Source organism: Rattus norvegicus, chromosome 12 (assembly GCF_036323735.1).
Source record: "Rattus norvegicus strain BN/NHsdMcwi chromosome 12, GRCr8, whole genome shotgun sequence".
NCBI lineage: Eukaryota > Metazoa > Chordata > Mammalia > Rodentia > Muridae > Rattus > Rattus norvegicus.
Window position 1 is genome coordinate 11,978,401 of NC_086030.1, and position 14,826 is coordinate 11,993,226.

Here is a 14,826-nt window from a genome sequence, read left to right on the forward strand (position 1 = left end):
TTGTTGTCCAGAGTTTGCCATGCTCTAAGAATATCAGATGAAAAGTTCCAGAAACAATCCATTGGTTTCAAACAAGGTACAGGTTTTAGCTGTGTGATAAAACCATGTGCTATCCCAGCTCCGTCATTTCAGGTTCTGGATCTTGCCTTTCTTCAGCTTGCTAACACTCTCCCTGCCCCTTCCTTCCTGTCACGTGGTGGCTTTCTATGTTATCAGACCAAGTGCCACGTGAAGAGAGATTTGTGTTCAGCAACCTGTGGCCATGTGACACCACTCCCTTCTGTGACGTCACAGCCTCTGCACCACTCCCTTCTGTGATGTCACAGCCTCTGCGCCGCTCCCTGTTGTGACGTCACAACCTCCGCGCCGCTCCCTGCTGTGACGTCACAGCCTCCGCACCGCTCCCTGCTGTGACGTCACAGCCTCTGCACCACTCTTACCCTTCATCAAAGGCATCGTGCTACCTCCCACCATCCACAGAAGAGTGAGTATAACAACACAAGCTATTCTGAGAAGAAAAGAAAGGTCCCGTGTAGATGAATTCCCTCCAGTTCACTGTTACGATTCCTCTGTTTCATTGCTAGCTAGCCAGGTGCTAACCTCATGCTGGGCCAAACGCACAGACACATTTAATCACAGGACTGATGTGTACGGAAAAAGACATCCCTATAAGGCTAAGCATCCCAGAGATCTTGACCTGCATCCTTAGCAATGAGGGTGGACCACTGTCCCGCATCTGAGAGCTGCCTGACCAGAGATCCTGCCCTTACTGCCACATCTCTCTCCATGTAGCCCCCACCTTCCTAGTATCTAATAAGCCATCCCATCGTCCTTGCAAAGTCTATAATAAATCTCTTTCCCATCCATTTCTTTTCCGCCTGTACATAGATGTGTTCCCACCTAAATGAGGTCCTTTCCTATAAGCTGACCCTTGGTCAGTTTTGTTTTCTTATATCACCCGTCCCCACTTCGCCCCAGGACACACTAGCACAGTTGAGTCTGTACCTGTCCTCTGGGAATGTGGACGCTGGGACACATATCCTCTATTATCTATTGCCGCACTGGTCTTTGGCTCTTCCCATAGCTCCCTCATAATCTCCATTTTCCCCACCCCCCATCAGTCATCAGCGTGCTAAAGGCACCCCAGGTGCAACTCGACCCTCACACAGGCCCTAACTGATGGACTGAGCCTAACACAGAAGGGACACAACTGCCCTCTCTTTCTTGTTTCCATTTTGAGAATGTGCTCCACTTGAAGACACACTTGCCCCCTGGGCACAAATACTAACAACATGTAGGCAGATTGGGATGACAGCCATTTCCAAAGAAGCTGGACTCTCCAGGCTGGGATATAAATGTCCCAAATGCGTCAAGGGCAGCAAGGAACTCACCAGCACAACCATCCACATAAGGACACCAGCTCTGGGCCTCTATAGGTGGACATACAGATGCAAAGCCAAGAGTTCCTTTGATCTGAATAGCAGGGACAAACCAAACAGAACAACAGAAACCACAAGGCACAGTAGGATCTGCTACAAAGTGACAACTGATCATAAAAATCAGTGTAGCACTAGAGAAAGCTGTGTTGTGTTTTTGTTTTGTTTTTCCCTTCTTGTTTTGTTTTTTTAATTTTTATTTGATGGTACTCAGTCATTTCACCAACATGTGTGCCCGTGCTCGGCCTGCATGCAGTACCCTTGGGGGCCAGAAGGTGGTGTCAGATCCCTTGGAACGCTAGTGACAGGTGGTTTTGAGCAGCTTGTGTCAAGGCTGGGAATTGAACCTGGGTCCTCTGCAAGAGCAGCCACAGCTCTCAACGGCTAAGCCATCTAGTCCAACACTGGAGATTTTTTTTTTTTTGGTTCTTTTTTTTTCGGAGCTGGGGACCGAACCCAGGGCCTTGCGCTTCCTAGGTAAGCGCTCTACCACTGAGCTAAATCCCCAGCCCCTAACACTGGAGATTTTTAACAGCATCTTTAGCTTTTAATAGAATCACTGTGACATAGGCATCCCTTGTTGGTCAAAATGTCCCTGCAGAGGATATGGGTGCAACAGAAGTACTGGGTTCTTCTATCCGTACCCATCTTTAACCACTGGGCAGGCTCAGCTGTCTACAGCTCACAGGTTCAGTAACCGCTGGGCACCTTATCTAGAAGTTTCTTCGGTTGAAGGCGTTACCTCCTTTTGACTCATGAAATGAACCGACGATACCTGGATACTCACGCATAATCTCTCCCTCTATCTTAGACTCCAGTTCCCTGCAAGCTCTGCTTGCTCCGGCACTGCAGCCTGTAAGTCACTCTTGCACAATAAGAAGAACGGTAGATTCAACCCCATATCATCCTTGACATCTCCCTAAGCCAGCTGACTGAATGACAGGCTAGAGCTGGAGTCCCCAGCTCCATAGTCCATCTGTAATTAAACTTGTGCAGTTTTACTAAAAACTCATTTAAATGCCTCTAGATCACTTATGATCACTAATACAACAACAATACCTAGCACGTTGTGTTGTTTGGTGACAGTGACTAGAAGGCTCAATGTGTGCTCGGCACAGATGCACTTTTTTTTTTTTTTTTCGGAGCTGGGGACCGAACCCAGGGCCTTGAGCTTGCTAGGCAAGCGCTCTACCACTGAGCTAAATCCCCAACCTCACAGATGCGCTTTTTAAATATTTTCCATCTGCAGTTGGTTGAACCCACGGATGTGGAACCCCCAGAGATGGGGATGGGGGATGGGAATTGTACATTTAATTTTAAAGCAGTTAAATGTGCTTTGTATCGAACAATGAGTCTCCATCCCTTTAGGAGACAACAAACTATTAGATCAATGACTCAGAAGCCTCTGTGCCTCTGTGGCTTCTGGGACAGCCCTCTGCGGTGTAGAGACTGGAGACAAAGTGACCCAACCGTACCCCAGCTTTAGCTCAGAACACTGAGTGCTCACTACTGTGAGGTTGCGAGTGAACTCCAGCCTTTCAATTGTATAATGGTAAATCTAAATGGTAAGGTCGCTCTTCTAAGTGAAGAACAGGCTACCTCCTCTTCAGGGCTAAATCAGGGGAAAGATGAAGAGAACATTCTGCGGCTCAGTGGGTAAGAGCACTGTCTGCTGCTCCTCCAGAGGGCCTGGGTTCCTTCCCAGCAGCCATATGGAGGCTCGAATTAGGGAGATCTGTCGCCGTCTACTGGTCTTCATGGGTACTGCAGGCATATGGCGCACAGGCTTACAAGCAAAACACACACACACACACACACACACACACACACGTTAAAAGTGCTATTTCTAAAACTTGAAGAAAACTATGTTTTGATTGCTACCATGCAAAGCGTCAAAAGTCCCAAGTTTAATTCTTAATGGACAACTTTCTTGAGAATGCATCTGGTATCTGTAATATTCAATTCCACATAACCATGTAATTTTATATGTCCTTACACGTGACTTCTTATAAACCCATCTGTTTGTCTGCTTTAAAAGATGCAGACATAAGCATTGCAGTTTTCCAGACTCTTAGTCCTGCTTTATAGTGTTTTGTATGTTCAAGTACCTTTGGCATACATAGTAAGATGCCACCCAAGCCAAAACGTGGGATTCATTTCTATTTAGCATGTACCTTTTACCCATTTATTTATTTATTCATTCACTTTACATCTTGATCACAGCCTCCCTCCCAGTCTTCCCTCTTACATGCTCCCCTCCCCTTCACCTCTGAGAAGGGGGAGACCCCCCTGGGTACCAAGCCACCCTGGCACCTCAAGTCACTGGAGAACTAGGCATAGCCTCTCCCACTGAAGTCAGACAAGGCAGCCCAGTTAGGGGAATAGGATCCACAGGCAGGCAACAGAGTCGGGGTAAGCCCCCACTCCTGTTGTTGGGGGACCCGCATGAAGACCAAGCTGCACTTCTCCTGCATATATGTGGTGGGCTTTGGTCCTGCCCTTGTATGCTCTTTGGTTGGTGGTTCCGTCTCTAGGAGCCCCTAAGGGTCCACATCAGTTGACTCCATTGGTCTTGTGGAGTCCCTATCCCTCCAGATTCCTCAATCCTTCCCCCAACTCTTCAACGAGACCCCCCAAGCTCCATCTAATATCTGACTGTGATATTCTACATCTGTTTCAGTCAGCTGCTGGGAGGAGCCTCTCAGAGGGCAGTTATGCTAGGCTTATCATGCACCTTTTATATATTGCTTAAAGGTAATGCCACACCTCCTTAATGCATATGCATTTTTTTGTTCTTTTTTTCGGAGCTGGGGACTGAACCCAGGGCCTTGTGCTTCCTAGGCAAGTGCTCTACCACTGAGCTAAATCCCCAACCCATGCATATGCATTTTTATTGCAGCTACCACAAGGTCAGGAAGTGGCATGTTGTCTTGTGGTAGCATGTCAGCACTCAAGACATTTGAAGCTTGTAGGATACCTCAGTGGGTAAAAGTGCTTGTTACCCAAAAGCTTGCGTATGATCCCAAAACCCACATGGTGGAGAGACCAGACTCATTTATACAAGTGGTCCCCCAACATCCCCGGGCCTATTAGGTATGGATGTAAACACACACACACACACACACACACACACACACACAGAGAGAGAGAGAGAGAGAGAGAGACAGAGACAGAGAGAGAGACAGAGACAGAGACAGAGACACAACACAGAGACAAAGACAGAAGAAAATACACTTTTTTTTTAGCAGTTCAGGTTTTAGAGAATTGATGTCAAATTTTGGGTGCTTAATCTGACTATATTTACTCTTATCTCATAGCCTAAAGCACAATCCTCTGGAGTTAAACGAGCATTAAACATTTAATCCCTCTGCAATGTGCTTGGATGTCAGTAAGGTAAGGTAGTCAGTACGCGGACGCTCAGTAGCTGTCCGTGGTGCTGACCTCCTCCACAGACCAAACAGAAGCAACAACAGCTCCCAGAGCTGGCTTCATTCCTTTCTTTTGAAAGAAAGGCAGAGAGAGCAGAGCGCTGTCACATCTTATCCCAATGAATAATCAAGGCACTATCTACATCATGTTTGTTTCGAGGTACTACAGACTATTTAAAGTGTGGCATGCTATTTACTCCTTTATAAGTTCAAGAGAGAGGGTAACCGGATTATTATTCAGTTAAACTAGCCTGGGGGCTGGGGATTTAGCTCAGTGGTAGAGCGCTTACCTAGGAAGCACAAGGCCCTGGGTTCGGTCCCCAACTCCGAAAAAAAAGAACCAAAAAAAAAAAAACTAGCCTGATTCCCCGACCAATATGTTGCACGCCCATCAAAAGGAAACTTCATTCTGACTGGCTAACAAAATGTACTTGTTTTCACCACTTACAAAGTCCTTTTCAAGACAGAATTTCACCCAGGAAATTCAAATACCCATTACTTTCCTGTTGCAGTCATTGCCTTTTGGTGGTTTTATTTTCCAAAATGAAAAATTTATGTCATTAATTATTTTTTTAAATATTTTGGTTGCACATAAAAAGGTAAAATCTGTGAAGGTCCTCCTCTTCTACCTCTATGAAATAGAATTTGATTTGTTGGGTTCAGAGCTTGTATCCTACAATCATGAGGTGAGCTGCACGAACCAGGTTTTTCAGCTTGTGTGCTGTGTGTTAACACTGTCTGCAAGTAGCATCTCTGTCCCTTTTTACTGGTGATGACACCAAGGCAGAGGGAAGTTGGGTAACTCTAGAAGTCACCATGGTATCTGAGGGCTGTGCACAGGCTGTGTGCATGCTATAAGCCAGGCTAAGCTGACACAACTCTTCCCGAGCTGCTAATTGGAAAACCCGAATCACCTCAGCAGGTCAAGGAGACGGCAGGTCCAACTGAGGGAAGGGACACTTGCCTCTTGCACTTAGTGAGAATATGGAGACCCTGCTGGTGTGATGAGCATTCGAGCCAGCCACCTGCCACACAGACCAAAGAATGCAATGTGAGAGCCGGGGATGGGGGGTGGAGGTGGTGGCGCACACCTTTAGTCCTAGCACTCGGGAGGCAGAAGCAGGTGGATCTCTTGAGTTCAAGGCCAGCCTGGTCTCCAGAATGAAGTCCAGGTCAGCCAGAGCTACACAGAAAAACCCTGTCTCGAGAAACCAATCAACCAAAAGCAAACGAACAGAAAGGTCTTGGTCCAGGCTTTGTCAGTCATCCCTACTCCACCCAGACACTCATTTCCTTACAGTCCATTTTGTTTTTTCCCTGGTGGTGACTACAGAGGAAGAGAAGCCACTGTGAACCTCATGTCTGCCAGATACTAATGTCTCAGAAAAGGATTTTTCTGGGGGGGGGGTCAGGTGCGTCCTGAAATGAGGCCTAGGAATTATCTAAGGTTTCCCTTCACTGCTGCAACCCTTGCCTGCCCTGCCAGAAAGTTACAAGGCAGATATATGCTTGTTTCCAGCTAGTTGAAGAGACTGACAGTTTCAAACGTGCAAGAACACTGTGCCAGCCACTGAGAATTGGTGGTAAGCTCTTGGCTCTCACTCTCTAAGGCAGGTGAGCAAAGCTAGAGCCCTGAAGATTAATATTCTGTTCATGAAACACATGGTAAGAGCCGAACTGCTCCCATAGCGGTGTATTGCTTTACTGGAAGGAGACATGGATTTCTTAATCTAGATAAAAATAAGCCGTTTTGGAATGATGGAAGAGGTACATTTACATCCGGGCGCTCTATCTCAGCTCTCCGAAGGCGAAATCAGAAGCGGTTTTACTCTTGGGCTTGAAGGAGCAGGAAGCAATCTTTGAAGAATAGAATTCATTCGACTGTTTGCAAGGCAATTGCTTTCCTGTGTGCACAGTGACTGCCAGACCTATGAGCTCAACCCGCTTGTTTCCGTCTTAGCTACCCACAATGGCACCGGAAGCCAATCTAAGACTAGGACTCTATCCCCTTTTGCGCCAGCACGAGTCACAAAATCTCTCACTAATGTATCCCCTCCCTCCTTTCCCCCCACAAACACTATGCATAGCTTCCCAGCAAACCCTCTCCTTCCTCTCATCCCTGTGGCTAGCCCAGGGGCCCCTGCCTCCCATAAAGAGAGAAATAACTGAATGGGGCAACCACAGGGAAATTCAAACCATCTGAGCAGGTGGAGCAGATTAACCCTGTGGGGTTAATCATAGGGAGGTAGAGGGCTAGCCTGGTGCAATGGAGACAGAGCAAGCTTTCTCAGCTCGGCCACTGCCCCTAGTGGACTCATTCCAAGGCAACAGAATGTCTGCGCTATGCACACTTGGTCCTCAGCACCTGGGACCTAAGGGATGCACTCAGGGCGGAGGCTGCCTGTGAAACTCCCTTATCTACAGGGCTGCAGGCTATAATTCCCCGGCCTCGTGTGCTGCTCTAAAAAGCAGAGATAAATCTTTTCCAACCTCGTCAGGGATAAAGCAATGCTCACCCACAGCTCAGAGGCTTGCACGGGGTCAGCCTCTATAAATGCGGCTCCTCCGAATGTCTTCCTTTTTCTAAAGGAAGGCGCGTTCCTTTCTTTTATCCTGGCTCAGAAGCTTTTGCCACCTTCCTCCTACCAAATGAGCCAGAAGCCTAAGGGGACACGACGGTAAATTATTAACCCCAAGATGCAACCCCAGGGGGGAAAAGACCATAACAAGCAGCAAGAAGAAAGAAAATGGGGGAAAGAAAACGGGGCGACCAGGAGAACGAGGAGCTGCTGAGTCAAGTGGCAAAGGGTCAGTGACATTTATTAACCCACAGGGGAGGGGGGATATGAAAAATAAATGAGTCAATAAATAAATAAGGATACAGGAGGAAAGAGAGGAATCAACACGGCCCAGTAACTAGGAGATCTGCTACTGGAAGACTCCCACAGTGCAGGCAGCAACTGCTGACCTGATCCAGTTTTGTGGTTTGGGAAGACGAACCCCGCCTCACTGTTAAGAAACCGACTGCAGACATCCAATGCTAACCAGACACAAAACAAGACAGGCAAGCAGATCATGGTCTTACAAAGGGCAAGGTGATCTGAAGTTATCCCAGGCCTCCAGGAAGCACAGACGACACAGGAGAGCGGGAAAGGTTACTGCCGTGGGCTGGGTTTTTTTTATCATTGTAATAAAAGACAAAAGTTTAAAAAACACTGCTTTCTTTTGCAATAATGTGAACCTCAAAGCACACATGTTTTCCAATCCAAATCTGTATTGTTTCCACAGAGAATGAAAGGCGTCGACTGGTGATAAACAAGAGCCTTCAAGTGTAATCTAAACTTTGAAGTTTGGGGGACTTGGGGAACCTCTGTGACAGATGCCCCGAGTATCACAGATCAGACGTCCTTGCCGCACTGACAGGATTCTCCAAGTGACTCAGCAGGAGGAGAACTGGGAGCAGCTGGGCCGGCGAAGAAAATTACCGTTTGCTCCTGGCCCCAAGCACGGCAAATGGATTTCCCAGAGAAATTCTGAGCGACTTGAAGAAAATGAAATCAGGACATCAGAGAGCTGCAACTTTGACTCTCCTCCATCTTGGCTATGAAGCAAATTGTAAGGTGCCCCAGCGGCCCGTGGAGTGGAAGTATGGGTGCGCCTCAGATAGATTAGAATGCCCAGCTCTATCTGGGACTCTTGGAATGCCTTCAAAATGTCACCTGGCGGACCATCTGGAACCCTGGTGCACTGAAGCTCCCGGAAGGGGCGGCACAGGTCTTCCTGGTTGCTGCCGCTGCAGAGAGCCCGTGGGCAGCACCCCACGAGCGAACTTGAGCCTCGGGACCACAGGTAAGACCAACTTTTCTGCTGCAAGAAAGCTGCCTGGTGAGCTTGGGACACACGGAAGCAGAATTCCTGTAGGACCGGGCACGTTCTGTGTTTACTGGAAGTCCCACACCCGCGGATCCCGGCCCGCAGCAGCTCTCTGCTCCCAGACCCGGTGAGAGAGAGACCCAACCGCCTGGTCAGGTGGGCACTCCTGAGGCTGCAGAGCGGAAGAGACCACCAACACTGCTCACCCCTGCCCACATCCCTGGCCCAAGAGGAAACTGTATAAGGCCTCTGGGCTCCCGTGGGGGAGGGCCCAGGAGCGGCAGGACCCCTGTGCCTGAGACACCAACAGAACCTGAAGGAAACAGACCGGATAAACAGTTCTCTGCACCCAAATCCTGTGGGAGGGAGAGCTGAACCTTCAGAGAGGCAGACAAGCCTGGGAAACCAGAAGAGACTGCTCTCTGCACACACATCTCGGACGACAGAGGAAAAAGCCAAAGACCATCTGGAACCCTGGTGCACTGAAGCTCCCGGAAACGGCGGCACAGGTCTTCCTGGTTGCTGCTGCTGCAGAGAGCCCGTGGGCAGCACCCCACGAGCGAACTTGAGCCTCGGGACCACAGGTAAGACCAACTTTTCTGCTGCAAGAAAGCTGCCTGGTGAACTCAAGACACAGGCCCACAGGAACAGCTGAAGACCTGTAGAGAGGAAAAACCACACGCCCGAAAGCAGAACACTCTGTCCCCATAACTGACTGAAAGAAGACAGGAAAACAGGTCTACAGCACTCCTGACACACAGGCTTATAGGACAGTCTAGCAACGGTCAGAAATAGCAGAACAAAGTAACACTAGAGATAATCTGATGGCGAGAGGCAAGCGCAGGAACCCAAGCAACAGAAACCAAGACTACATGGCACCATTGGAGCCCAATTCTCCCATCAAAACAAACATGGAATATCCAAACACACCAGAAAAGCAAGATCTAGTTCCAAAATCATTTTTGATCATGATGCTGGAGGACTTCAAGAAAGACGTGAAGAACTCCCTTAGAGAACAAGTAGAAGCCTACAGAGAGGAATCGCAAAAATGCCTGAAAGAATCGCAAAAATCCCTGAAAGAATTCCAGGAAAACATAAATAAACAAGTAGAAGCCCATAGAGAGGAGACACAAAAATCCCTGAAAGAATTCCAGGAAAACACAATCAAACAGTTGAAGGAATTAAAAATGGAAATAGAAGCAATCAAGAAAGAACACATGGAAACAACCCTGGATATAGAAAACCAAAAGAAGAGACAAGGAGCTGTAGATACAAGCTTCACCAACAGAATACAAGAGATGGAAGAGAGAATCTCAGGAGCAGAAGATTCCATAGAAATCATTGACTCAACTGTCAAAGATAATGTAAAGCGGAAAAAGCTACTGGTCCAAAACATACAGGAAATCCAGGACTCAATGAGAAGATCAAACCTAAGGATAATAGGTATAGAAGAGAGTGAAGACTCCCAGCTCAAAGGACCAGTAAATATCTTCAACAAAATCATAGAAGAAAACTTCCCTAACCTAAAAAAAGAGATACCCATAGACATACAAGAAGCCTACAGAACTCCAAATAGATTGGACCAGAAAAGAAACACCTCCCGTCACATAATTGTCAAAACACCAAACGCACAAAATAAAGAAAGAATATTAAAAGCAGTAAGGGAAAAAGGTCAAGTAACATATAAAGGGAGACCTATCAGAATCACACCAGACTTCTCGCCAGAAACTATGAAGGCCAGAAAATCCTGGACTGATGTTATACAGACCCTAAGAGAACACAAATGCCAGCCCAGGTTACTGTATCCAGCAAAACTCTCAATTAACATTGATGGAGAAACCAAGATATTCCATGACAAAACCAAATTTACACAATATCTTTCCACAAATCCAGCACTACAAAGGATAATAAATGGTAAAGCCCAACATAAGGAGGCAAGCTATACCCTAGAAGAAACAAGAAACTAATCGTCTTGGCAACAAAACAAAGAGAATGAAAGCACACAAACATAACCTCACATCCAAATATGAATATAACGGGAAGCAATAATCACTATTCCTTAATATCTCTCAATATCAATGGCCTCAACTCCCCAATAAAAAGACATAGATTAACAAACTGGATACACAACGAGGACCCTGCATTCTGCTGCCTACAGGAAACACACCTCAGAGACAAAGACAGACACTACCTCAGAGTGAAAGGCTGGAAAACAACTTTCCAAGCAAATGGTCAGAAGAAGCAAGCTGGAGTAGCCATTCTAATATCAAATAAAATCAATTTCCAACTAAAAGTCATCAAAAAAGATAAGGAAGGACACTTCATATTCATCAAAGGAAAAATCCACCAAGATGAACTCTCAATCCTAAATATCTATGCCCCAAATACAAGGGCACATACATATGTAAAAGAAACCTTACTAAAGCTCAAAACACACATTGCACCTCACACAATAATAGTGGGAGATTTCAACACCCCACTCTCATCAATGGACAGATCATGGAAACAAATTAAACAGTGATGTCGACAGACTAAGAGAAGTCATGAGCCAAATGGACTTAACGGATATTTATAGAACATTCTATCCTAAAGCAAAAGGATATACCTTCTTCTCAGCTCCTCATGGTACTTTCTCCAAAATTGACCATATAATTGGTCAAAAAACGGGCCTCAACAGGTACAGAAAGATAGAAATAATCCCATGCGTGCTATCGGACCACCACGGCCTAAAACTGGTCTTCAATAACAATAAGGGAAGAATGCCCACATATACGTGGAAATTGAACAATGCTCTACTCAATGATAACCTGGTCAAGGAAGAAATAAAGAAAGAAATTAAAAACTTTTTAGAATTTAATGAAAATGAAGATATAACATACCCAAACTTATGGGACACAATGAAAGCTGTGCTAAGAGGAAAACTCATAGCGCTGAGTGCCTGCAGAAAGAAACAGGAAAGAGCATATGTCAGCAGCTTGACAGCACACCTAAAAGCTCTAGAACAAAAAGAAGCAAATACACCCAGGAGGAATAGAAGGCAGGAAATAATCAAACTCAGAGCTGAAATCAACCAAGTAGAAACAAAAAGGACCATAGAAAGAATCAACAGAACCAAAAGTTGGTTCTTTGAGAAAATCAACAAGATAGATAAACCCTTAGCCAGACTAACGAGAGGACACAGAGAGTGCGTCCAAATTAACAAAATCAGAAATGAAAAGGGAGACATAACTACAGATTCAGAGGAAATTCAAAAAATCATCAGATCTTACTATAAAAACCTATATTCAACAAAACTTGAAAATCTTCAGGAAATGGACAATTTCCTAGACAGATACCAGGTATCGAAGTTAAATCAGGAACAGATAAACCAGTTAAACAACCCCATAACTCCTAAGGAAATAGAAGCAGTCATTAAAGGTCTCCCAACCAAAAAGAGCCCAGGTCCAGACAGGTTTAATGCAGAATTCTATCAAACCTTCATAGAAGACCTCATACCAATATTATCCAAACTATTCCACAAAATTGAAACAGATGGAGCACTACCGAATTCCTTCTACGAAGCCACAATTACTCTTATACCTAAACCACACAAAGACACAACAAAGAAAGAGAACTTCAGACCAATTTCCCTTATGAATATCGATGCAAAAATACTCAATAAAATTCTGGCAAACCGAATTCAAGAGCACATCAAAACAATCATCCACCATGATCAAGTAGGCTTCATCCCAGGCATGCAGGGATGGATTAATATACGGAAAACCATCAACGTGATCCATTATATAAACAAACTGAAAGAACAGAACCACATGATCATTTCATTAGATGCTGAGAAAGCATTTGACAAAATTCAACACCCCTTCATGATAAAAGTCCTGGAAAGAATAGGAATTCAAGGCCCATACCTAAACATAGTAAAAGCCATATACAGCAAACCAGTTGCTAACATTAAACTAAATGGAGAGAAACTTGAAGCAATCCCACTAAAATCAGGGACTAGACAAGGCTGCCCACTCTCTCCCTACTTATTCAATATAGTTCTTGAAGTTCTAGCCAGAGCAATCAGACAACAAAAGGAGATCAAGGGGATACAGACCGGAAAAGAAGAGGTCAAAATATCACTATTTGCAGATGACATGATAGTATATTTAAGTGATCCCAAAAGTTCCACCAGAGAACTACTAAAGCTGATAAACAACTTCAGCAAAGTGGCTGGGTATAAAATTAACTCAAATAAATCAGTTGCCTTCCTCTATACAAAAGAGAAACAAGCCGAGAAAGAAATTAGGGAAACGACACCCTTCATAATAGACCCAAATAATATAAAGTACCTCAGTGTGACTTTAACCAAGCAAGTATAAGATCTGTACAATAAGAACTTCAAGACACTGAGGAAAGAAATTGAAGAAGACCTCAGAAGATGGAAAGATCTCCCATGCTCATGGATTGGCAGGATTAATTTAGTAAAAATGGCCATTTTACCAAAAGCGATCTACAGATTCAATGCAATCCCCATCAAAATACCAATCCAATTCTTCAAAGAGTTAGACAGAACAATTTGCAAATTCATCTGGAATAACAAAAAACCCAGGATAGCTAAAGCTATCCTCAACAATAAAAGGACTTCAGGGGGAATCACTATCCCTGAACTCAAGCAGTATTACAGAGCAATAGTGATAAAAACTGCATGGTATTGGTACAGAGACAGACAGATAGACCAATGGAATAGAATTGAAGACCCAGAAATGAACCCACACACCTATGGTCACTTGATTTTTGACAAAGGAGCCAAAACCATCCAATGGAAAAAAGATAGCATTTTCAGCAAATGGTGCTGGTTCAACTGGAGGGCAACATGTAGAAGAATGCAGATCGATCCATCCTTATCACCCTGTACAAAGCTTAAGTCCAAGTGGATCAAGGACCTCCACATCAAACCAGACACACTCAAACTAATAGAAGAAAAACTAGGGAAGCATCTGGAACACATGGGCACTGGAAAAAATTTCCTGAACAAAACACCAATGGCTTATGCTCTAAGATCAAGAATCGACAAATGGGATCTCATAAAACTGCAAAGCTTCTGTAAGGCAAAGGACACTGTGGTTAGGACAAAACGGCAACCAACAGATTGGGAAAAGATCTTTACCAATCCTACAACAGATAGAGGCCTTATATCCAAAATATACAAAGAACTCAAGAAGTTAGACCGCAGGGAAACAAATAACCCTATTAAAAAATGGGGTTCAGAGCTAAACAAAGAATTCACAGCTGAGGAATGCCGAATGGCTGAGAAACACCTAAAGAAATGTTCAACATCTTTAGTCATAAGGGAAATGCAAATCAAAACAACCCTGAGATTTCACCTCACACCAGTGAGAATGGCTAAGATCAAAAACTCAGGTGACAGCAGATGCTGGCGAGGATGTGGAGAAAGAGGAACACTCCTCCATTGTTGGTGGGATTGCAGACTGGTAAAACCATTCTGGAAATCAGTCTGGAGGTTCCTCAGAAAATTGGACATTGAACTGCCTGAGGATCCAGCTATACCTCTCTTGGGCATATACCCAAAAGATGCCTCAACATATAAAAGAGACACGTGCTCCACTATGTTCATCGCAGCCTTATTTATAATAGCCAGAAAATGGAAAGAACCCAGATAACCTTCAACAGAGGAATGGATACAGAAAATGTGGTACATCTACACAATGGAATATTACTCAGCTATCAAAAACAACGAGTTTATGAAATTCGTAGGCAAATGGTTGGAACTGGAAAATATCATCCTGAGTGAGCTAACCCAATCACAGAAAGACATACATGGTATGCACTCATTGAAAAGTGGCTATTAGCCCAAATGCTTGAATTACCCTAGATCCCTAGAACAAACGAAACTCAAGACGGATGATCAAAATGTGAATGCTTCACTCCTTCTTTAAATGAGGAAAAAGAATACCCTTGGCTGGGAAGGTAGAGGCAAAGATTAAAACAGAGACTGAAGGAACACCCATTCAGAGCCTGCCCCACATGTGGCCCATACATATACAGCCACCCAATTGGACAAGATGGATGAAGCAAAGAAGTGCAGA

General features: G+C 44.9%; 1 protein-coding gene across 3 annotated transcripts in view; it reads right to left on the minus strand.

Annotated features, from left to right (window-relative positions):
* The window catches only part of Mtus2 (microtubule associated scaffold protein 2), a 373,086-nt gene that overhangs the window by 235,688 nt on the left and 122,572 nt on the right, over positions 1-14,826 (minus strand). The window lies entirely within an intron of this gene.